At 32.1% G+C, this 23139-nt stretch overlaps 1 protein-coding gene across 1 annotated transcript in view; it reads left to right on the top strand.

Moving 5' to 3' along the window:
• Positions 1-23139, top strand: part of LOC118194093 (uncharacterized) — a 152420-nt gene that overhangs the window by 75490 nt on the left and 53791 nt on the right. The window lies entirely within an intron of this gene.

Raw genomic sequence — 23139 nt, 5'->3', positions numbered from 1 at the left:
ATTACTAATATGAATAAAAAAATTGGCAGTATAAGAAAATATAAGCATTATTATATAATGTTTACTATGTGAAATTGTACTAACTTGGAAACAGAAGTACCAGCCACTTTTTCAAATAGCAATGCTTTACTTAGTGATGTTATTCAGCCATCTATGATCGACAGTTGAAAGTTCTAATAATATAGAATGAATAAACACAAGAATGGAATCTGTTAAGGCATTTACAGAAGAATAAACAAATTTAAACTTTTGTCTACTAGAGTAGACATGATGCAGCAAAGAGTTAAATAATATATATTAAGTAAATGTGTGAATTGTAGCATCAGTTTTATTCTCAACGGTATAAAATTGCTTAACGATAAAATCTGCTATTTACTCTCGATATAATGCAAGTCTGTTAAACATGATTATACTTACATTAATTGTGAGGAGATAAGACTTGGAATTAAAGTTGGGGAGGTAAACCAGATGTTCCCAAACCTGATATTGCAAAGTCATACATATGCAGACACTGTTATGTGGCTTTAGCGACATGCTTTGGGAATATTGTCTCAGAGAATGATAAGTTTTTTCTGACAACAAAGTATTTTAGTAAACTGTGCTTGAATTGCTCAGTGATCAGACTGAATTAGGTCCGAATTATGTCAAAGCACCCGAGAATTATCCTAAGGAAAGATAAGCCTTCATGAAATACCTTTTAAGGGAGCTGGTTCATATTCACTTTGAGGAACGTCATTAAATTTCACATGCAATTAGTTCGTTCAGTCCGACTGGAATCCGAGTCGAACTACTAGCGTTCACCATTCTTATCATTCAAATACTAGCAAGTTCCATCGATCAATATCCAACTTTTGAAGCGTATGACTAAAAAATAGAAAAAAAAAAACCCGCCAATTTTTCATTACGCCCAAGACATTCTCGCACACTGTAGATAAAAAGTTTTTTCCGTATAGTGTTGCTATTGCTTGCTTTGAAATCATTGCGTTTGTTAATAATAAATTCGTTAAAGTTTTACAAAATAAGAAAGAGATAATAAAACTAATTCGAAATTCAAAATTTGGACTTGCAGGTGCGCATGTTTGCGTGGAGGATTACGTTTGCTCTAGGTACCGTTGATTTTTCACAGTGCGAGGAACATACATACATTCATGCAGATTGAAGGCATATGTGTAATAATAGCCTAACGTACGAACTTTAAAACATATGTTTTTCTCAGTTAACTTTTTTAGTTATTTTACTATTACTTAGATATACCTTGCATTAATATTACATTAATTAACTGCTTTAAAATATCTTTTCAAACCAATTAAATTCTTTCTTAAAACTTCAGAATTTTACATTTAAATACTAATTTTTAGTGACAGGTTACATCATTTCATTTTTGTGTCGTTTTAGAAGTGGGTGCACATAAGTGTGCGACTTTCGCCGTGTACAGTCTGGTTTATAAACAGAATTCGATCGCATTTCAGACGAAATCAGAGATTTTAGGATGTATTATGATGTATCCTGGAGCCATTTGCAGTTCTCTCAGATGAAGACTGAGTAATAAAATATGGATGATACGTATAAATATCGCATCTTTTTCTCCTTTAGTACAACGCATAAAAGGCTTCATTATCAGTAACATAAAAAGTATTGAACGTTTTTTGGGAAGAAGGGAAGAACAGGATGACTATACCAATGCACATGGGCGTTACAAGCAACACGTAAAACTGAAAATTTAATAAGTCAACATGCCGATCAATAAGCAAGGAAACCTCATGAAAATGGCTGAATGGTAGCGAGTATAGATGCAATTTTCTAGATGGATCTTGATCTATAAACACTTGGATGTGGTAGTCAGAAAAAAAGCTTTTCAAAATTTCGGGTTTTGCGGTTTTTTATTTTAAAACACGAGTAATTATAAGGAGGCCGAAAACCCGCTCTTTATTTATGATCTGTAATGTTCTTCAAAATATAGTTTACTTCCCCAATTATCGGGCTAACATCGGGAACGGCAACGAAGGTTAATTTAAAATAACGGTTAATCGAAAAACAATTAATAAAAAACACAAGAAAGACGAATAATCCATATATATAATTAACAAAAAAAATACTATCAAAACTCTGCTTTCATTATTAAGTAGTTTAACCTGGAAAATAAGCTTATCTATAATTTTACCAATAATCAAGGTTAAAAAAGGCAGTGTAAATTAAATCAACATGCGAAAAAAAAGAAAAGAAATAAACGCACTATATAACTATCGTAAAATAAATATGGTTAGAAATGGACAATTTTTTTAATAAATGGCCAAAATATATTTGCGACATCTTTGTAATCCCATGCAAGTTTCTTTTCTTTTTTTATATTTTCGGCAAACAGTTTTGTTTCCCGCTGATAATTTGTGATAATAATCTTTTCATCCTTTTGCATTAAATATGCTAAATTCTGTAATTAGACAACATTCAGTTAATATGTAACCTGTTAATCTTCTTTTCCGGTAAATCAAAGGTTGACTGTAACTATAAGTAATGTAACTAAATGAGATTTACCGATTTGAAAGAAGCACGTTTCACAGATTTAATCCCTTTGTAATTAATAATAGGCTTTGTAATTAGATAGCTTGAAAAAAGGACTCAATATGAAAAGTATTATATGCTCTAATATAATGTTTAAGACTTACAGAAGATTAACTAACATAATTAAGAATCCCTACTCTTTTCTTACATCAACCCCTATATTTTTCTCTATAGCATAGAATAGAGCATACGACATAACGCAAGTTACTGAACATTTGTAATTTGAAGATAACAATTAGACTAAGAACACTAGTAATCGTTTTGAAAAATTTGTTTTATTATCACAAATTATCAGCGGGAAACAAAACTGTTTGCGGAAAATATAAAAAAAGAAAAGAAACTTGCATGGGATTACAAAGATGTCGCAAATATATTTTGGCCATTTATTAAAAAAAATTGTCCATTTCTAACCATATTTATTTTACGATAGTTATATAGTGCGTTTATTTCTTTTCTTTTTTTTCGCATGTTGATTTAATTTACACTGCCTTTTTTAACCTTGATTATTGGTAAAATTATAGATAAGCTTATTTTCCAGGTTAAACTACTTAATAATGAAAGCAGAGTTTTGATAGTATTTTTTTTTTGTTAATTATATATATGGATTATTCGTCTTTCTTGTGTTTTTTATTAATTGTTTTATTATTATTATGTTTTATTACCTTTTTATTATTACTATTTTTAACTTCGCAAATGTAAACAAGTTTTCAGAAGCAAAAACCTTGGCATAAAATTGCTTAACTTAATTCTTAAATCACGACGTTCAAAAATATTCAACGTGTTTCTTGTTTTCTATTGTAAATTACTGACCCGACTAAAGCCTGTTTTTATTATCTAAGAAGAAGGGAAAGTAAATAGTGTTGATTTGGCAACAACTTGTTCTTGGAGAAATTTCATTTTGAATAAGATTTATGCTTGAAGGTTCTTCTTCAAAGCAGTTAGCTCGTCTTGCATCATAATATCAAGTTCAGACTCTATGGCAGTTCAGCGGTTCTATAAGCCATGTTGCCACACACAAGTTCGCAATTACTTGGAAGCGGAAGTTACGGTATGGGTTCGTGCTGCCGAAACTAGTCTAGCGGACTGCTGAAAATACCTTGTGCTTTAGAAAGCGCGGATCATCAGAATGTAACAATATTTCTTTAAAGTAAACTAATGATTTAGAAATACTTTAGTAACTTCGTGAAAATCTTATTCACATTTTTTTATAACTTCTTGGGAATCGAATGACATTTAAGGTTATAAATTGAATAATATTTTTAAAGAAGTTTGAAACTTTTTGTGGTGTATAAAAATGCTGAATCATATTTATGTGCGTCACGGTACTCCATTTATGTTTAAAAAATTTAATTTCAGGAGATTGATTTGATTTATTTATAAAAAACAACTTTTACTGAAATTTTTAGAAAACTAGTTTTATGCGAAATTCTTAAAATTAGTTTTTTGTAAATAAGTTTCGTATGCCTGTATTAAAAATAGAAATTATTTTTTGAATTCATTTATGCATGCATTATTACAAATATGCATACATAAATTAATTTAAAAATACGCTGGTCTAAGGAGTTTTGAAAAATTATTGTAAATATTTTTAACATAGCGTATTATTAAAAAATCGCAAAATTTAATAATCTTGTAAAATCCCAGAAACACTGAAAATATAAACAGATATTACCTCGTTTCGGGATTTGGAAAAATTAAATTTTTTCGTAATTAAAATTTTCGATAAAATTTTATTTATCTAATATTTAACTTCAAAATGCTTTTCCTTAGATAATTTAAAAGAAGTTTTTTTAAGTTTGAATTGTCAGAAACACAAGAAATTGTTATAGTTTTTTCCTTTTAATTCTTGAAATATGAGCAAAATTAAATAATTAATTAATCGCTCCTGTTTGGAAGCCATGGAACAAAATTCTATTAATTATTACTGTTAACCGTTTACCTCCAAATATTTCTAATTACTAATATTTATAACAATTGTTTCACTTGATTATCTTTGAAAGTTTGGATAATAACTAGTTTATTTCAATTACTGCTTAAGTGCAACTATTATTAAAACAATTTATTCGCCAGAAGAATAGCTTATAGTTATTTATTACTTATTGCAAAACAGGTATTTGGGGACACTTCTGATTTCTTTTAATTTTTTGAGGGGTAAAACCCTAAATAAAAAAAGAAATTAAAATTAAAAATTTGAAGTAATTATTTCGGAATTATTGAATGATATTCTATTACGTCCTAATTGAATTACATAATTATGACAAGAGGCAAAATATGCAATTCTAAGATTGTTTATTTTGGAGTTTTAATTAATTTTAGATTATATAAATCTCTTCTCACGTACGTTCTACGTCATTCAATGTTCGTTATTCAGTCCTAGATAAATTCAGGCTTCGCCGAAAGTAAAGAAAATAATTAAACTTTTGAAATGAAAACCAAATTTATGCAAATCGAACAATAATCTATAGATTCCAATTAAATTGGCCACAACTGTATTACTTCAAATTAATGATTTAATAAATAATATATAAAAAAATTAAGAATTAATAAAACATTTCATCAGTAAAAAATCTCGAATTCGACTTCAAACGCTTCGCATGCGCTTGTTACAAAACAAATTAGCTGCTAGACTTTATACTTTAAATAAAACTATTTCAAAGGGCGAAATTTTAACTTTAAGGTGACTGCAGTTAATTTCTTTTCAGTTACTTATATTTTTGCAAAAAACATCAAATACGATTAACCAAATTTAAATTAACCACTCGTTTTCCTTTTATATGTCCATTCTATCCAAATTATCTTTGCATGTATGAAATCACGGATTTATCAGAAACTGTGACCTACGATTTTATGAATTAGTGTCTAATGATACAAAACATCAAAACGCATAAGTACGAAGTGAAAAATTTATGAGCACTAGATATCATATAAAACTGCGTCATGAAATAATAAAAATGGTAATGATGTATTACAAGAAGAGTTCAGAAAATAAAAAGAATAACTAAAAAAAAAAAATTCTCAAAATAAAAAGAATAAGTCAAAAGGTTTATAAGTTTAATATGGAATCTGATATGCCCTGACGTTTACACAACTATCTGAACGCGTTTTCATGCTGCCAATAACGTTTAAGGGCAGTTTAGGGTATTAAGTTTCACTCTATCAGCAATGCGGTCTTCAGGGCACTAACATCTCTAGGAAGAGGGTTTCACCTTGCAATTGCTTTTATAAGGTATTCCCATAAGTTCTACATCGGATTAAGATCAGAAGATACAGTGGATGGACAAATATATGGAAACACCTTGTGAAATGCATGTTTAAAAAGAAAGATTGATTTTAATGAAATATGTAGGTGGCGCTGGCATTTTTTACTACTGACGCCACCTATACAACTTCGTAAATGTGCTAAACAGTTCAGTTGTTGTCGGAGTACTGTTATGTGAGGTTGTCATTCCATTATGTCAGATTTAACAGACTTCGAACGTGGGCAAATTGTTGGAGCACGTATGGCAGGTGCTTCCGTAAGCAAGGTAGCAGAGGTGTTTAGTGTTTCAAGAGGTACTGTATCGAAGATTTATTCCGCATATTTGAAAAGCGGAAAAACATCATCTGCTAAATCACAGCGCGGACGAAAGTTTGTCCTGAGTGATCGCGACAGACGATCATTAAGGGCAATTGTGACGAAAAATAAGACCACAGCTGCAAAAGTTACTGCTGAAATGAATGTTGTGTTACCGAACCCTGCGAGTACCAAAACAATTAGAAGGGAGCTTCATAAACAGGGAATTGCTGGCCGTGCTGCAATTGAAAAGCCACTCATCAGTGATGCTAATGCTCGTAACAGGAAAAGGTGGTGTTTATGTCATAAAGCCTGGACTATAGGGCAGTGGAAGCGAGTAATATGGTCTGACGAGTCTTCTTTCCCATTGTTTCCCACTTCTGGCAGAGTTTACGTCTGGAGAACGCCATCTCAAGCCTATAATACAGACTGCTTGTTGCCAAGAGTGAAACATGGCGGGGGTTCTGTTATGGTTTGGGCAACCATATCGTGGTTCTCTGCTAGCCCCATGATAACTGTGTCAGGGCACATGACTGCCAAGACTTATGTGAACATTGTGGCCGATCAAGTTCATCCCATGGTACAAACTTTGTTCCCCGATGGTGATGGTGTCTTCCAAGACGACAAAGCCCCTGTTCACACAGCTCACATTGTCCAGGACTGGTTTTCTGAGCACGAGGATGAGCTGTCCCATCTCCCCTGGCCACCACAGTCACCAGACCTGAATATTATCGAACCTTTGTGGTCTACATTGGAACGAAAAGTGCGTTCTCGTTATCCACTGCCAACATCGTTATCTGAACTTGCTACCGTTTTGCAGGAAGAATGGTATAATATTCCCTTGGTAAACATACAGGAACTGTATTTATCCATTCCGAGAAGACTGCAAGCTGTTTTGGATGCCAACGGGTTTCCTACACCATATTAAGCAAAGAAACATGTTTTTTTAAAGGTGTTTCCATATTTTTGTCCAACCCCTGTAGTACTTGCTTCTGCAACGGCCTTGGTGAGAATGTTGATTTGGCGCATTTCACTATTGATGAGAAACAAAATCTTACCGATTCGCGCATGTGCGCTAAACAAACGTAATTGCACATTGTAAATATAGTGGTTTTTAACTGCAAAATACTCATTATGCTTAATATTTTCAAGTACAGTCATAAACTTTAAAGTATATCAGTTATTGTAGTAAAGTGTTGTTATTATTTTGTTACTAAAATAACATGTATACAGGTAAAACTAATTTTTTACAAACTCATTCTAATGATCATAGTTCAGTAAATGCTGCTAATTATGTTTGGAACACAATATCATGGCCAGCTTGGTGCCAGAACATGAACTTTGCTAAAAAGTATTCCACATGACGGCGAACCGTACCTCTGTGCTTTTTGTTTCGCCATTTCATTGGTCTCCGCCGTGCAGTGAGAAAGGATATTTGTGATCCACTAAACCAATTCTCAGTACGAAAACATTCTTCTTTTTATAGCAGTTGGCATTACATAGCCCAATGGTTTCTTTTCCAAACTCATATTATGCCCATTTTTACAAATTCTTTCCTTTGGTAAAATGCCTTTTTCTTATAAGATATTCTAGCTTGCTTTTCAGTTGCCGGCTAGGCAGTCAAGATAAATATTTGCGATCTAAAACCGCTATCTGAAGAAACATGAACTAAGAGCACGCACAAAAAACTGTCATATTTTCAGATCGAAGGTAAAAGAAGTGAATATGCATAGATCGGTAACCATTGAAATATCGCCATATTTTGAAATGGGAAATGTTTACTAGCTGAAACGTTAACTACGTGCACGAACGGAAAATCGTCGTATATTAAATACACGTTAGAAGAAACGATTATGGGCATTTCGGTAGCTATAAGTGTTTCTGTATTGCCAGTGCAGAAATGCTGCGAATAAAAATTAAGATCAAGATGACACTTTTGAAGAGTCTTACATAACGTTCTAAGATCTCGTTTCAGTATTTCTGGTCAGCCATATATCCGCTGTTGAGACTGAGGAGTATGTTCATCAGTCATTTATTTCACCCATTACCATCACACCTGCATTATCGAAAAGGTAACGTTCCGTAATGTTCGAAGGAAGAATTCGGGTTCCTATCTCTCTCCAGATTCTTGCACTTTTAGAATCAGAAGTTTAACTAAACCTAGGCTGTGAAAATGAAGATGGAACTATTGATGCTCGCTTTAGTTATGATGATCTTTTCCCCATTTAAAGGGATCTTTCTTCTGGCGTGAGAACAGTAAAACACAAACCCTTGATTTTCTGCTTTAAAGATCTCTACCATTGAGTATTTACTGGGGTTGGACAAAAATATGAAAACACCTTTAAAAAAACAGGTTTCTTTGCTTAATATGGTGTAGGAAACCCGTTGGCATCCAAAACAGCTTGCAGTTTTCTCGGAATGGATAAATACAGTTCCTGTATGTTTGCCAAGGGAATATTATACCATTCTTCCTGCAAAACGGTAGCAAGTTCAGATAACGATGTTGGCGGTGGATAACGAGAACGCACTTTCCGTTCCAATGTAGACCACAAAGGTTCGATAATATTCAGGTCTGGTGACTGTGGTGGCCAGGGGAGATGGGACAACTCATCCTCGTGCTCAGTAAACCAGTCCTGGACAATGTGAGCTGTGTGAACAGGGGCTTTGTCGTCTTGGAAGACACCATCACCATCGGGGAACAAAGTTTGTACCATGGGATGAACTTGATCGGCCAAAATGTTCACATAAGTCTTGGCAGTCATGTGCCCTGACACAGTTATCATGGGGCTAGCAGAGAACCACGATATGGCTGCCCAAACCATAACAGAACCCCCGCCATGTTTCACTCTTGGCAATAAGCGGTCTGTATTATAGGCTTGAGATGGCGTTCTCCAGACGTAAACTCGGCCAGAAGTGGGAAACAATGGGAAAGAAGACTCGTCAGACCATATTACTCGCTTCCACTGCTCTATAGTCCAGGCTTTATGACTTAAACACCACCTTTTCCTGTTACGGGCATTAGCATCACTGATGAGTGGCTTCTCAATTGCAGCACGGCCAGCAATTCCCTGTTTATGAAGCTCCCTTCTAATTGTTTTGGTACTCACAGGGTTCGGTAACACTACATTCATTTCAGCAGTAACTTTTGTAGCTGTGGTCTTCTTATTTTTCGTCACAATTGCCCTTAATGATCGTCTGTCACGATCACTCAGGACACACTTTCGTCCGCGCTGTGATTTAGCAGATGAAGTTTTTCCGCTTTTCAAATATGCGGAATAAATCTTCGATACAGTACCTCTTGAAACACTAAACACCTCGGCTACCTTGCTTACGGAAGCATATACCATACGTGCTCCAACAATTTGCCCCCGTTCGAAGTCTGTTAACTCTGACATAATGCAATGACAACCTCACATAACAGTACTCCGACAACAACTGAACTGTTTAGCACATTTACGAAGTTGTATAGGTGGCGTCAGTAGTCAAAAGTGACAGCGCCACCTACATATTTCATTAAAATCAATCTTTCTTTTCAAACATGCATTTCACAAGGTGTTTCCATATTTTTGTCCATCCACTGTATATGCGATTTGCCATGTTATAACAGTTCCAGCTGGAGCTGCAAACTCTGCATTTAACTACTGAACAGCAGATTATCTGTTACGACAGGCGGTTATTGAAAAATGTCGAAGTTCAGAAGCAGTTCCTATTATTTTACGACCTTGTTTGGGTCTCCTTAAACCAGTTTCAGTGTTCTGAAACTGTTTCCATAAATTCGACCGTCTGTCGTGAAATATTCTCACGTCTCATTGCTTCCACGATTGTCTACTTTACTTCTTAAAAGCTGTTGATTCGCCATTTCATAGATACTTCTTAATGATACTTCAGAGGGCATGACAAACTGTTTTACATTCTTACATACTGCAATGAAACTCTGTATTGCGGAACTTCACTCAAATATTCATTTTGTGTGAAGTGCTTGATTTGCCGTCAGATGCAATAACGTCTTGATTTGCATGTCGGAAACCGTCTGAATATAATTTTGATTGGATAGTGTTAATTAGGCTTGTCTTTCACTTCTCTGCAAAAATGGATTACTTCGATTGGGTATTTCGTGGAATATCATTATTTTTGTGTTATGTGAAGATAAATTTGGTCATTAATGTATATGTATATATAATAACATCAAATTCAATTTAAATTGGTAATTTTAAATTGGTAAAATGTAGCGATTTATTATATTAGTGATTTTTAATTTAATTTTTCAACCATCTCAAAGTCCGAATCGACTTCTCTCAATGTCACAGTGACTTCTGGGAAACAGAACAAGCCGACTTATAACATAACAGTATTTGCGTTGCTATAAATCCAGGAACCTACAAACTGCAATTCCAGAAATGTAAGATTATTGGATTAATTAGAAATCTTATTTACATTTTAAATGAATTTGTAATATAATATAATTCAAAAGGGAGCTTTATTCTTCTTTATTATTTCATTTTAGTACAAATTTTCTTACTTAACTCTTATAATTTTAACGTAACTTATATCACATAATCCAGAACTAAGCTGTAACATATAATCCAGAACTAAGCTGACTGATTCCAATTAAAAAAAAATAAATTTTTAAAGGCTGGTCAACAAATCAGAGTGATATAATCCAGGACTAACCCGACTGATTCGAATTAAAAACAAAATTTTTTAAAAGCTGGTTAATAAAACAGAATGATATAAGCCAGGATTAAGCTGACTGATACCAATTAAAAACAAAATAAAATTTCCTAAAGGCTGGTTAAGAATTTTTATTTTTTTTAAAACTAAACACTTAAATCTCTACGATGTTGATTCAGCATTCACCCTCAGACCCAGATAATACTGATTATTTTAAATTCAAAACCGGTTCTTAGAATCTTAACATTAACTGATACTTTTTCTCGCTTACAAAACTCCAGTGTTTATAAATCTGTTTAACTAACAAAATACCATATCACAAGAGCAGAGCTTTAGAATTTATTAATTTTTTATTACAACAATATTGGTTAATTTTTAAACTTTTATTTAGCGTCCTATAATGATGCGAGGATAAAAATTGAAATGCTATCATTATACAGCCAACAAAAATTCTGATCAGTCAGCGTAATTTGACTTGAATTATATTGACAAATTTAAATAAATTATGGATAAATTTTACTAAAATGTGTTGTACTTTTTTTGTCTAAATGTATGCATTTTTGACTAAATGAGCTATCGGCTAAATGCTCTTTAGCTTAAATATCCTGTTGGCTAAATGTCCTGTCGGCTAAGTGTCTCGTTGGTTAAGTGGTTACTAGCTGAACGTCACAGATTCCAATTTAACTGTACAAATTTAGTCTAATTTAATTAATCAAGCTTTGTCAGAAATTAACAAGTATTCGGTAACGTAGTATATGATCTATCATTTTTAGTTAGCTATTTTTTTCTTTGCCGAATGGCAACACTCTATCACGCTGGAGATGAAAATTATATATTTCGGACAGTATCGCACCTGCCGCTTTCAAATCGTTGAGTTTATTAAGGGGATGGTGAACTTTAAAATAGTTAAAAATCAACCAAAATATTGATTTTTTTACTCTCATAATATTCCATATACAAAACTCCATCTTATGCAAAAACCCGAGTGCAAATATTCTAATTTTTAAAGAAGTTGTAAGGATCTTAAGTTTTACTAACGTTTATTTTTTGTTAAATCTTTACTATCACTTCTTATTTTCTACTTCCGGCCAGAATTAAAAGCTTTTAACTTATTTATGCAAATTTCTCTTGCTAACGCCAAGTACTTAAGTTGTGGCTTTTTGCCAAGCAAGAGAGAGGAAGGAGTTATTAGAAGCAGGCCTCTTGCCATAGTAGTTTTACTTGTTTGCTGGTTGCCTTCAAGGCCAGAGGTTTAATCCTCTTGATAATTTTAAACGTATCGTAATTTTAGCAGCTCTCTGTACTACATACGGCTTTTTGTTAATTAATGGCCAATCTTAAAGTAGGCACTTGTATATTAATCCAAAGTTAGTTTAGTTAGAGTTTTAGTTAGTATTTTTATATTCTTACGTTCAGACCACGAGTGGTTGGTCTCTGTATTCCAAAGTTCCGGAAAGCTCTGTAAAGATAGAAAAATAAAGGGTTTCGTATACCTTTCCTGTGTGTATTGTCTACTTCACAATTTATTGAACATAGCTTTAGTAATCTCCCTGTTCCGAGTCAGGACAGTTAATGTTTCCAAAGCAAGTAAAGAGGAACACAAATCCTGATAAAGTTACAAGCATTTCAAGTGTGTAAACAACGTAAACTTTGCCCTTTAAATTTTAGAGAAAATTTTTAAAAAAAATTGTATTTCAATAGTTATTTATTAAAGTAATAATTTATATATTTTCCCAAAAGAAGTGTTTATTTCTAAAAAAAAAGGCTAGAAATGTCAGTATTGACAAGTATTAATGACAGACTCGTTTTCCCTACGCGTTGCAAAAAAGCGTGATCAACTTCGCTTGAACCAAAGCAAAAGGAGAAGTTCACCTGCGTGGAAAAAAACAGAAACAGTAAAAATATTTTAAAGCATTAAAAGATAATGTAAATGTAACAAATGAAGGTAAAGCATATGAATGCAAGTGAACTTTAAAATTTTCATTGGATATAATGCATAAATTGTTTCTAGCTCTAACTTCGAATCACATACCAATTTGCGATATGTTTATTTTTCTCACATTTAATATTATGAGATTAAAAATAGTTAAATGATACGAAAATATTATCTAGTGTCTACATATTCATTTTTAAAGTTAATTTGCTATTTCTCATAACCATATATTAAAGGTAAACTTGAAGAAAACCTTCAACCTCGGTTTTCCCAAAACAAAACTTTTAGCAGTTCGTATCTCTTGAAAATGCTCCATTTTTAGTTAAAAATGAATAATAATTGTAAGAAACTATCTTGTTATATGTTACAGTAGATCTAAGTATGCATTTTTGGACATGAGGTTATTATGAAGTTTAAACTTGTGATAATGTTTAACAAAAGGTGACATTTTTCGGAAAACTTCACAAAAATCCTTTTTAATTTCACAAAAATCCTTCACAATTTCACAAAAATCCTTTTTAAAAATTTCTGATCTATTATATTCAATAACGGATACACAAAAACTTTTGTCAAGTCTTTATAACTAATTTAAAGGAAAAATTACAAAAAAATATTGAAAATTAGCGCGCAAGAAGCATTTTAAATATTTAATTAAAATAATTAATTATTTGTTTTAAAATAAATTAACATTTTGATCATATATTTTATAAATTGATGTTATAATACGTATATGTATAAAATTTCTTCTTGAAAACACAAAAACTTAAAAAATTAACTTTTAAAGTCCATCTATCCTTTAATCAGAAATTGACTAATTCGTAAAAATGTACGAAGTCATTAAAAAAATAGTAAAATTCAGAAGAGTTCATAATTTAATGACCGCTCTAAAGGTCGCTTTCAAATATGGTCTATCAGTAGAGACTGTCGATAGACATGGCCCAGATGAAATAACGAAACATTTTATAGGACATTAAATTAACATGGATTTAGACTAACACGGGAACGTTAAGTCAATTTGCCCTGATGGACTATTATTAATTTCTTTTTGTCATTGAAGAATCTGCATAACTATATGTATGTTTCTCGAACTGGGATAAAACAACGATACTTAGAGCCATGAAATTTTGAATATCGAAACGTTCCACCGAATATGGGCATCTGGAAGCCCAGATTTGGAATTCAAAATTTGTTTTATTATCGATTTCATATTTTGTAACACTTTAACGAATTTTTGATTAACAAACTTAACGATTTCAAAGCGAGCAATGGCAACACTTTAAAAACCATTTTTATCTCCAGTGCGCGAGACTGCGTATCGAAAATTCTAAAGCTTTGCTTATTTTAAAATTATTTCGCTATATTGCTGTTGAATTGAATTTTATGGCTTAATTGCAAAGAACATGATATTTAATAAATAAAGGTAACATGCAAAAAGTTCGAAAAATGCCCCTTTGGGCAAAATGTAAAATCTGAAAGTTTTTTTTTTTTTTTTTTTTTTTTTTTTTGGTATATAATTTTTATTTTTTAATATTGAAAAATGTGTGATTCTATAAATGTATTTAATATTTTTAATTAATTATATCATGAATAAAATCGATTTTTATTTAAATAAATCATATTAAAAAGTTTAAAAAATATTTCTTTGTTAAGATTAGCATCTATAGCTTTTAAAAAGTTTAGTTTGTAAATTAATAGCAGACGGATTAAATATGAAAAAATAACATCTTCCATTTTCCTGAATGGCAACAGATTCATATAACTCTTTAAAGCGAAAAAATGCAAAATCGTATTTTGATACTAACTGCTCTTTTGGGCTAATAATTAAGAACATATAAATGAAAATTATTTCATTAATAAATTTAATAAAGCATTTATTTTTTAAATCTGTTAAATTTTAATTACAAAGCAAAAACAGGAATGGCCTTAAATGGCCACATTTTAGAGTCATTTGTCCTTATACATTAGGAATGTTATGCAGACTTATCGAATATTAGCTATCATTTTTATTATAGGACCTCCAGGATACTTCTGCGAGACAACCCATGAGCATTTGCAGTGCAGTACGTTGCATGTTACGTAAAATTGTTAGCTAATTTGCAGCTTATGCGAGATAACGTTGAAGCTTTGACATTCGAATTTGCTATAAGGTGGGGAAACAATTATGAATACAACTAGTTTTAGTAGCGCCATTTATCAACTAACTGACTTAAAATGGTAGATCCATGATCACCAAGAATTCTTTAAATTTTCTGCTTATTTCAGAGGAGGGAGAGAGAGAGGAAACCCTGGTTAAATATGCGCATACATAACAAATTAAAACCCTGAAAACAAAACTATAGCTAAGTAAAAAGGTAACTTTTATTTTAAAAGCCTTGAACGGCGAAACAATCAATTATTGGGTTATTTTATGATTATTGGGTCTTTTCATAATTCGCCTCGTTGATATCTATTGCAGAGAAAAGAATCAGAGGAGATTTCTTTGGCCTCTGTAGCAAGTTTTTACCCCGGGCGTGCAGTTTTATAAATAGGAACCTGAACATCGCAATTTTTAATGATTTGCAGAACTGGCATTATAAATATCATTATCGATACATAAAGCAAAAAATCTTATGTGCACACCACATGACTTCCTTGCACGGAATATTAAATTATACGCATTTTTCCTTGCATTTCATTTAAACTTAAACAATTGAATTAAATCTACTTCGTCGAGAGCGCATAAAGCACAATAGAATAAATGTACTTTTTAAAATTCACTGTATGTATTTACCATAGCGACACTCTGGCGCTAGGTTCACTTAACAGAGTTGAATCTCATTCATTTTATAACTTAGAATACGCAAAAATTATATCATCTGAAGAATTATCTAATCATTGCCACATATTTTATTCAAATACTATAACAAATCTAAAACGATGTATAAAAGATATTAGACAAATAAAAAAGAAACAGTTGTTGCAAAGCTTTGTTTCTTTAGATTGGCAAAAATCAACTATTCTGCAAGTTTGAAATGTAAACAAATATGGCTGCTACGGTAAAAAAATTAGGCTTAGCTGCACTTTAAACAAACTTTTAACATTTAAATTGTTGATAATTCTACAAATATTGCATGCATGTTAACCAAAGGCATAAAAACCTTAACTGGAAGATAAGAATAACATAATTAAATCCTTTTTAAGGCAAAAAATGCACAATTTACCAACATATAAGAATAAAAAACTGAGTTTATGGAACCAATTAACAGATTAGGTATATGTATATATATTTATTTAATTTTGATGCAGCCGATTGCCACCAAAACAGGAGGTGCACAACTACATCCTATAGCTGTTTTATGTACAAAATTTCAACATTCTGAGGCTACCCGTTTTCGAGTTATGCGAGATACAATCATACATACGAAAGTACGTACGTACAAGCGCCACGAAAAAATCTCTTCTGAATCCATTTTAAAACATTTTTATAATTTTTGGGGAGGGATAAAAAGTTTTTAATTGTGTCCATATGTACAGATGTCTCGCAAAAACATCGTTAAATTGCATTCGATAGCGGTCAAAAAGGATATTTTCCCTGAAATATGGTGTCTGGAGTTTTTCGTGATTACAATACTTCCTTTACTATACTTTTTTAAATGGGAAATAAAAAAGAAGATTTTAAATTAAGCATCTCTAAAAGTTGCTGTATCATTTAGCTTGAAAATTCTTATAAACTCTGACTTTCCTCAGATCCTTTCTTAAGACACTTTTCTTCGCAGAATGCCGAATCTTAAATACACAAGCGAGTCGCGTCGATAACTGAAGTGCTCCATCCTCGCGAAAGTCGATCAGTGGACAAGGAATACGTTTCTCCATCAAGCTTAATTGTACTAACAGGTGGGAATGCTGCATATAATCGAAATAACGGCTTCAAGACGTCGCTATCCTTAAATTCTAATTAACTGAAGCTTTGGCACTCGCATGAGACTAAGTAAATGGTTGAAAGTATCGATTCAAAAGAGGCATTCCTTCAATTATCATATTTTCCGGCACATAAGATGACCTTTAGATTTTATCTCAATAATAATTGATTATACTTACCTCCGACCAAAAGGTGAATGAATCAATAATCCTTGTTTATTACCTATCGATGGTCCGGGTTTTCGATATTGGAAAGCTGAAAACCCGAGACTACTCTAAAATCATTCTAAAAATGAAGCATTTCAGTTGAAGTATTTCAGTTCTTTGAATAGAATAGAAGGTAATTATTTGCGTTAAAAATGGTACTGAATGAGAACCATGGGATGAGCGAAAGCAGAAACAGAAAATGAAATGGAAACGAGTGAACATTTAATTTTCAGATGATGGCAGTTAAGTATAATTAAAATAGTATGGAGTTTACCTGGAAAAATTTATTTTTATCATGCTTTAATAACATTGATGGGCACTATTATTTTCTTCTTTTGTAGAATTTCCATCAAATATAATTTTTTCTTTTAATAAATAAATTTTTAGATTTGTTTTATTTTCTTATTTTTTTATTTATAATAAATATATGCAGGGAATTACTAATTACATTTGGATTTAGTAATTTCACATACGTTTTCAAATCTTTGGAAACGTTATCTTTGTTTTAAGATATAATTTGGATTTGAAATTGCCACTAAAGTATTTTTTTATTTTAGTTTCATTTTAAATATTGTGGATTGAGTAATTTTTGTTTAAAAATAGAAATGCGTTTTTTACCTTGCTTTGAGGAGGGGCCAGAATTTTCGGGTGAATTATTATAATTAAAATACATTGGAATGATTCATAGGCTAATTCTGAATACAGAAAAGCAATGAATTTTTGTGGAAGAGTGATTTCAATTGATTTCAGTGTTCCTCCTCCTGACGAAATAGCATTTAAGTTGATTGAATTCCTCTTCTATTATGAACTTTTTTCTTTAAATTTCATTGATTTTTTAAATTAGGGTATTACGTATTTGAAATTTTTTGTTTTTACACTGATTAAATTCTTTTTTTATTTATATGAAATTTATTACTTATGACTTTCAAATTTTGGTCATTGTAAAATTGGTTCTAAATTTCTTACTTTATGTCTTTATTACATATATATATATTTTTCACGCCTCAATTTGTTACTATTTGGCGAAATGTAAGGTATTTAAAACGTCTCTCAAATTTATTGTTATTAATCAAAAAACTAAGCGATTTAAAAGCAATAAACAAAGATTAATTTTAGTTATTATTAATTACTAAATGAATTCGAAAATTACATTATCTGACTTCATTCATATCATAATATATTTTTCTTTTTTTCATAGCGCTTTTAGGCGACTTCCCACGCCAGCGGCTAGTAGAGTAAATATGCGAGGAATAACGGGTTGGGTTATTTGAATTATAACAAAGCCCACGGTAGCTATCTGCCTAATAAGAGAATATGCTGTGGAGGACGTTTTAAGCAAAACTGGTTCTTACAATGAAAAATGAAATAAAATGTGCAATGACTGTTGCTTTGAACAACTTTGTTTTGATAGTTTCAGAGCACGGAGAACACTGTGTGATCAATATTTACTTTCAGCTTCATTTTTTAAATAAATGTCTGATTACCAAAAGGCCAAAAATTGGGTTAAGAATGTCTGTAGAACTTCTGAATTTAGGCTTATCTTGATCAGATGTACACACACATGTTCGTCATAAATTTCTCAGAACACGCGCAAATAATGTCAACTCCCCATTTACCAGGTTCATACAGGGACAACGTCCACACTTTCAGTACGGTTATTCCAAGAGAAAATAAAATGATAAAAAAAAGACAGCAAAGAAGGATAACCGATGCTATGTTTAACAGAAAACTAACCGCATTTTTATAGTTTAATTTGGAGAGTATGTTCATTTCTTTATGCAAATGACAGTCGAATCTTACTGTAACGAGCTTCAAGGAACGGGAAGCTTGGTTGGCTATATTTGATTCGATAAGAGAAGTAGATTATCTCAAAAAATTAAAAAGAATAGCGTTCTCAAATTTGCATGAGATCGAATAACAAAACGTATTGGCGACTTTACTCCTAACCAGTCCTCAAGATATGTGTGGAAGGCATAGGAAAGATTCTGTAAAGTTTGTAAAGACTATCTTATATCTTTTAGAAGACCTAAAGAATGCAAAATGACCACTCGGAAGGCACAGTATAGAAAGGAAACACCTGATGCTTACTTTATAATGAAACAAACAAATAAAAACACCAATAAGGATAACAAATTTTAACTTCCTAAAAGACGTATAAACTGTATGACTGAAATTCAGGAATGAGACTATTCGCCGTGGACATTTCGCCGTAGCCGTTTCGACATGGTCGTTTCGTCGTCGGGCCGGTTCGCCATCGAGACGTTTTGCCATCAAGACGTATTTTTCTTTACATGATTGTATTAAGTTGATTTAAATTAATAACTCTGTTTAATTTAAAAATTTAATTTAATTTAATAAACATTTTATATAAAATAATATATTAAATGTTTTTGCTTGCAGTTTTATGCTATACACCTTTGCATATGACATATTAATTTTAAGAGAGTGAGGTGCTGCAAGATTCCAAAGTAATTTCGTTTTCCATTCAGATTTCATAAAAATGTAAATTTACTGCTTTTACGAGTGATTTCTCTGAACTAGCCGATTAAAATTTCAAGAAATTTTGATGTATCATGTAAATATTGTACCCGCATAATTTTAAGATCGATAATATAACATCTGTTATATCAGAAGTTTAACCCCAGCTCTCTTTGACTGACATAATTTTCCAACTAACTATGCGTAATTTCTTTATATCTCATACTTTTAAATAACTATATTTATTAGAAACAACCTTTATTAAGTATACAAAACGTAAACATAATTATTAAAGTAAATAAACCTAATACGAGTATAATATGTGTAAAGATAAATATATCTTGACGGCAAAACATCCATCCCGACGGCGAAATGGTCACGACGAAAAGGCAACGTTGAAATGGCGACGGCGAAAAGTCCTAGACCCCAAAATTCATACTATTCATTACTTCCTCTTTACTTGAAAAGGGGAAATTTTAAAATTTCTGTCACTATCAGCCTTAAATACAGCTCTGTATGTCATCTCAGTCAAACAATATGAATGGAAACCAAGAACCTAGTTACGTTCTTTGGTTAAATTATCACCATAAGGTGGCCTTATACTATGAACTTCATAGAATATACAATACACATATGCAATGAACCATAGATATCCTGAGATTTATTTATTGTATTCCCGTTCTCCTTGGTTGGGTATCACACTTATATCGCATTAGTCTTTGTTTAGAACATAGAGAAATATGTAATTTAACATAAAAGAAAAAGAATGTAACAGTGTTTTCTTTACCAAATGGGTATAGAGGTATAGATCCTAACATCTTAAACATGGGTGATTTTAAGGGTAGTAGTTTTTTTCTTTCAAACTTATAGAAAGTCTGGAAAAATACAGGAAATATAAAAGGGTTTCAATCAAAGATATCAAAATTCACAGGTTTGTAAAAAATTAAGCAATAAATCGACTAAAAGTAGTTTAAAATTATTGAAATTTGGATATGTTACGAAAAAGGTAAATATTGAACGGCATTATACAAAAGACTGGCGCTACCGTCGTCTTACATAAATACTATACAACTTAAAACTAGCTATTTAGGAGGAAATTGCTATTCAACGGCGTATATTAAAAATTTAGAGATATCGAAAATATATAACTGAGTTCGAAGCGACATATTTGCAACCAGAATTGCGTTATAGAGCCTTATAATTGCGTTATAGACCGATTAAAAGCAGGTCAGCAACAGCATGAAGTTGCAAAATGAATAAATGTGTATTGTTTCGTGGTATATCGGTTGTGAAATCTATTACAAACTACTTATTCAGCCTCATGATAAGCTACCGAAGATAGGCCAAGAGTTACGACTGTTGTCCAGAATCAGCCACCACAATACGTTGAAGGCTGACTGAAAGATGTCTGTATGCTGGGCGATCGACGATGTACGTTCTGCTTACTTCCTGTCATAGGAGGAAACGTTTGAATTGTACATGTAGTCATGTCGTAGTAGTAAACTTGAGTGAAAATCAGTGGAAATCTGTTCTTTTCAGTGACGAGTCCTGCTTTCATTGCAGGATGATTCTCAATGTGTTTATATATGGAGGAACCAAACACCTGATACTTTCTGTCTAGCATGCTAGAAAGGGTTACCTATGCATGAGGTAGTGTTCTTGTATGGAGAGGAAACTCTTTACGTGGGTGATAAGAGCTGTATGCATCGCTATTTGGAACTCTGAATGCTCAGAGATATACAGACAACATACTCGATCCTGTTGTTCGCCCGTATATTGCCACAACTGGTGATACCGTCTCTCAAGTTGCTCGCCTCGCACTCCAATTTTTTGACGAAGAAACTTTCAGTGTCTCATTCTTTTAGGTACCATCCACTAAGTCAAGACTCTCGTAAAAATGTAAGCGACTCATCGCTATATCTAGATAAATGTAGTTGTCCAAATTTCAAAATTATTGAAATTTGGATATGTTACGAACGAAGTAAGCGCTGAAACAACATTATGCAAAAGTGTGGCGCTACCGTAACGTAAGAAGGGCGTAAACCACCCTTTTAATAAGAACTCAAATAACTCCATAGAAGACACTTCTTGTGCTTAAAGAAACAAGCCAGCATTTATGGCGTAACTCAAAAGGTAGAATTTCAATTTATGCTAAGTCTTAACCTTAGGTTAGCCAAAGGCTGCGCAGAAATAATTAACGAGCAAGTTGGCTCAAGCCTACACTGGCATGATAAGCACTATTCGCAAGAAAATAGCAACACCAAAGAGAGACTGCTAAAGTAAAATATCAATCAGTAACGTAGCCTTCAGCAAGGGGGAACAGGCTCTATCTAAATAATCTGAAACCTTAAATACTACTTAAATACTAAAATTCTTTCTACTTATTCAAATACGAGCGAGCTACAATTTGCATTCTGGCAGGAAAACGAAAAGGGAGAAATAGCAGTAAAGATACGTAATATAAAAAAATTAGTTCATTTAAATAAATGAATACTTTAAAAACTATAGACCAAATGCAAAGGCCAACCCGCTTTCACGATTTAAATCTCATTCAACATGTAGGATATGATCTCTGGAGGCATGCTGCTGGCTCATAGTCTCTTCTCTAAACCCCAGATGAAGTTAGAACTGATTTACTTCATCAGCGGGCATTGCTACTCATGCAGCTCATGTGCATCATAAACAGGACGAGACATCGCTATCAGGCCTGTATTGCAGTTCGGTGTAATATCATACTCACAATTCAGAAGTTTTTTTTTTTTTTTTTTTTTTTTTTTTTTTTTTTTTTTTTTTTTTTTCATTTAATTTCTTTGTTCGAGTTTAGGAGATTTTTTGTTCCTATTGACATCATAAAATTTGAGTTCAAAGCAATAGTACAAAATATTCTTAAGTACGCAATAAACTTGGAGTTATCTCAAAGTTATTTAATCTGCACGTAATTTAAAACGTGACAAAATGTTTGTAACTCAATATTTCATGTGAAAACTCAATATTTCATGTGAATATGCCTGATTTATGGTCTACCATACTCTCTGTTATTATATTTCTCTGAAATACACATATTTATTTCCTATTTCCTATTTCACTATTTACTACTTATTTACTATTTCGTTATTTTTCAGCAAAAACGCTAATTTATTTCTTATTTTTAACCATGGTATCTGTTTAATAATAAATCAATATTTTAATTGATTTTTGCTCTGGGTCTGGCAGCCCGAAGATTGGCCGCGCAAGAGGTTAGCACTTATAGTACAATGGAATCAATGAATTTGAAAGACATACATAAAAGCTAGAAAAAAAGCAAATTTTTTATTTCTGATAGTTAGCAAATGAATTTTCTTCAAAGTACATGAATAAATTTTATTCTGAAGTAACTCTCCCTTTCATGCATTGAAAATCACTCTAGCATAATAATCTCAACCATGAAATTTAAATGGAAGAATTTTTCCTGCCTTTGGCAACAACTTGTCATTATATTCATGGCACTGAAATGAATTTTTGAAGCACTTTAAAGAAAATAAAGAATATGAAACATCTTGTCAAAATTTTATGTTGGAAGTCTTCTTCTTACTCGGAATACAGTATACTTATTTCTTCCGATTGAAAATAAGTGCGTTAGACATAGTGTTCGAAATTTTTCGGTGTAAAATTTAAGCATCACTGCCTATCTAAGAAGAGTATTTTTTTAATATATTGTTCATTCAGCCTTAAGCTAAATCTTTATTAGACAGATCTGGTTTACATTTCTTTCATAAAACAGAAAACGAACTTTGAACAGCTTCTATGGTTTTTTCCCCTTTATTTTGAGAAAGGGCTAAATTAAGAAATTAATGAAACATTA

Source organism: Stegodyphus dumicola, chromosome 6 (assembly GCF_044657685.1).
Source record: "Stegodyphus dumicola isolate Sdum_Otavi_A_Nest chromosome 6, ASM4465768v1".
Taxonomy (NCBI): domain Eukaryota; kingdom Metazoa; phylum Arthropoda; class Arachnida; order Araneae; family Eresidae; genus Stegodyphus; species Stegodyphus dumicola.
The sequence above is the reverse complement of the archived record's forward strand: the minus strand, read 5'-3'. Positions and strand labels throughout refer to the sequence as shown.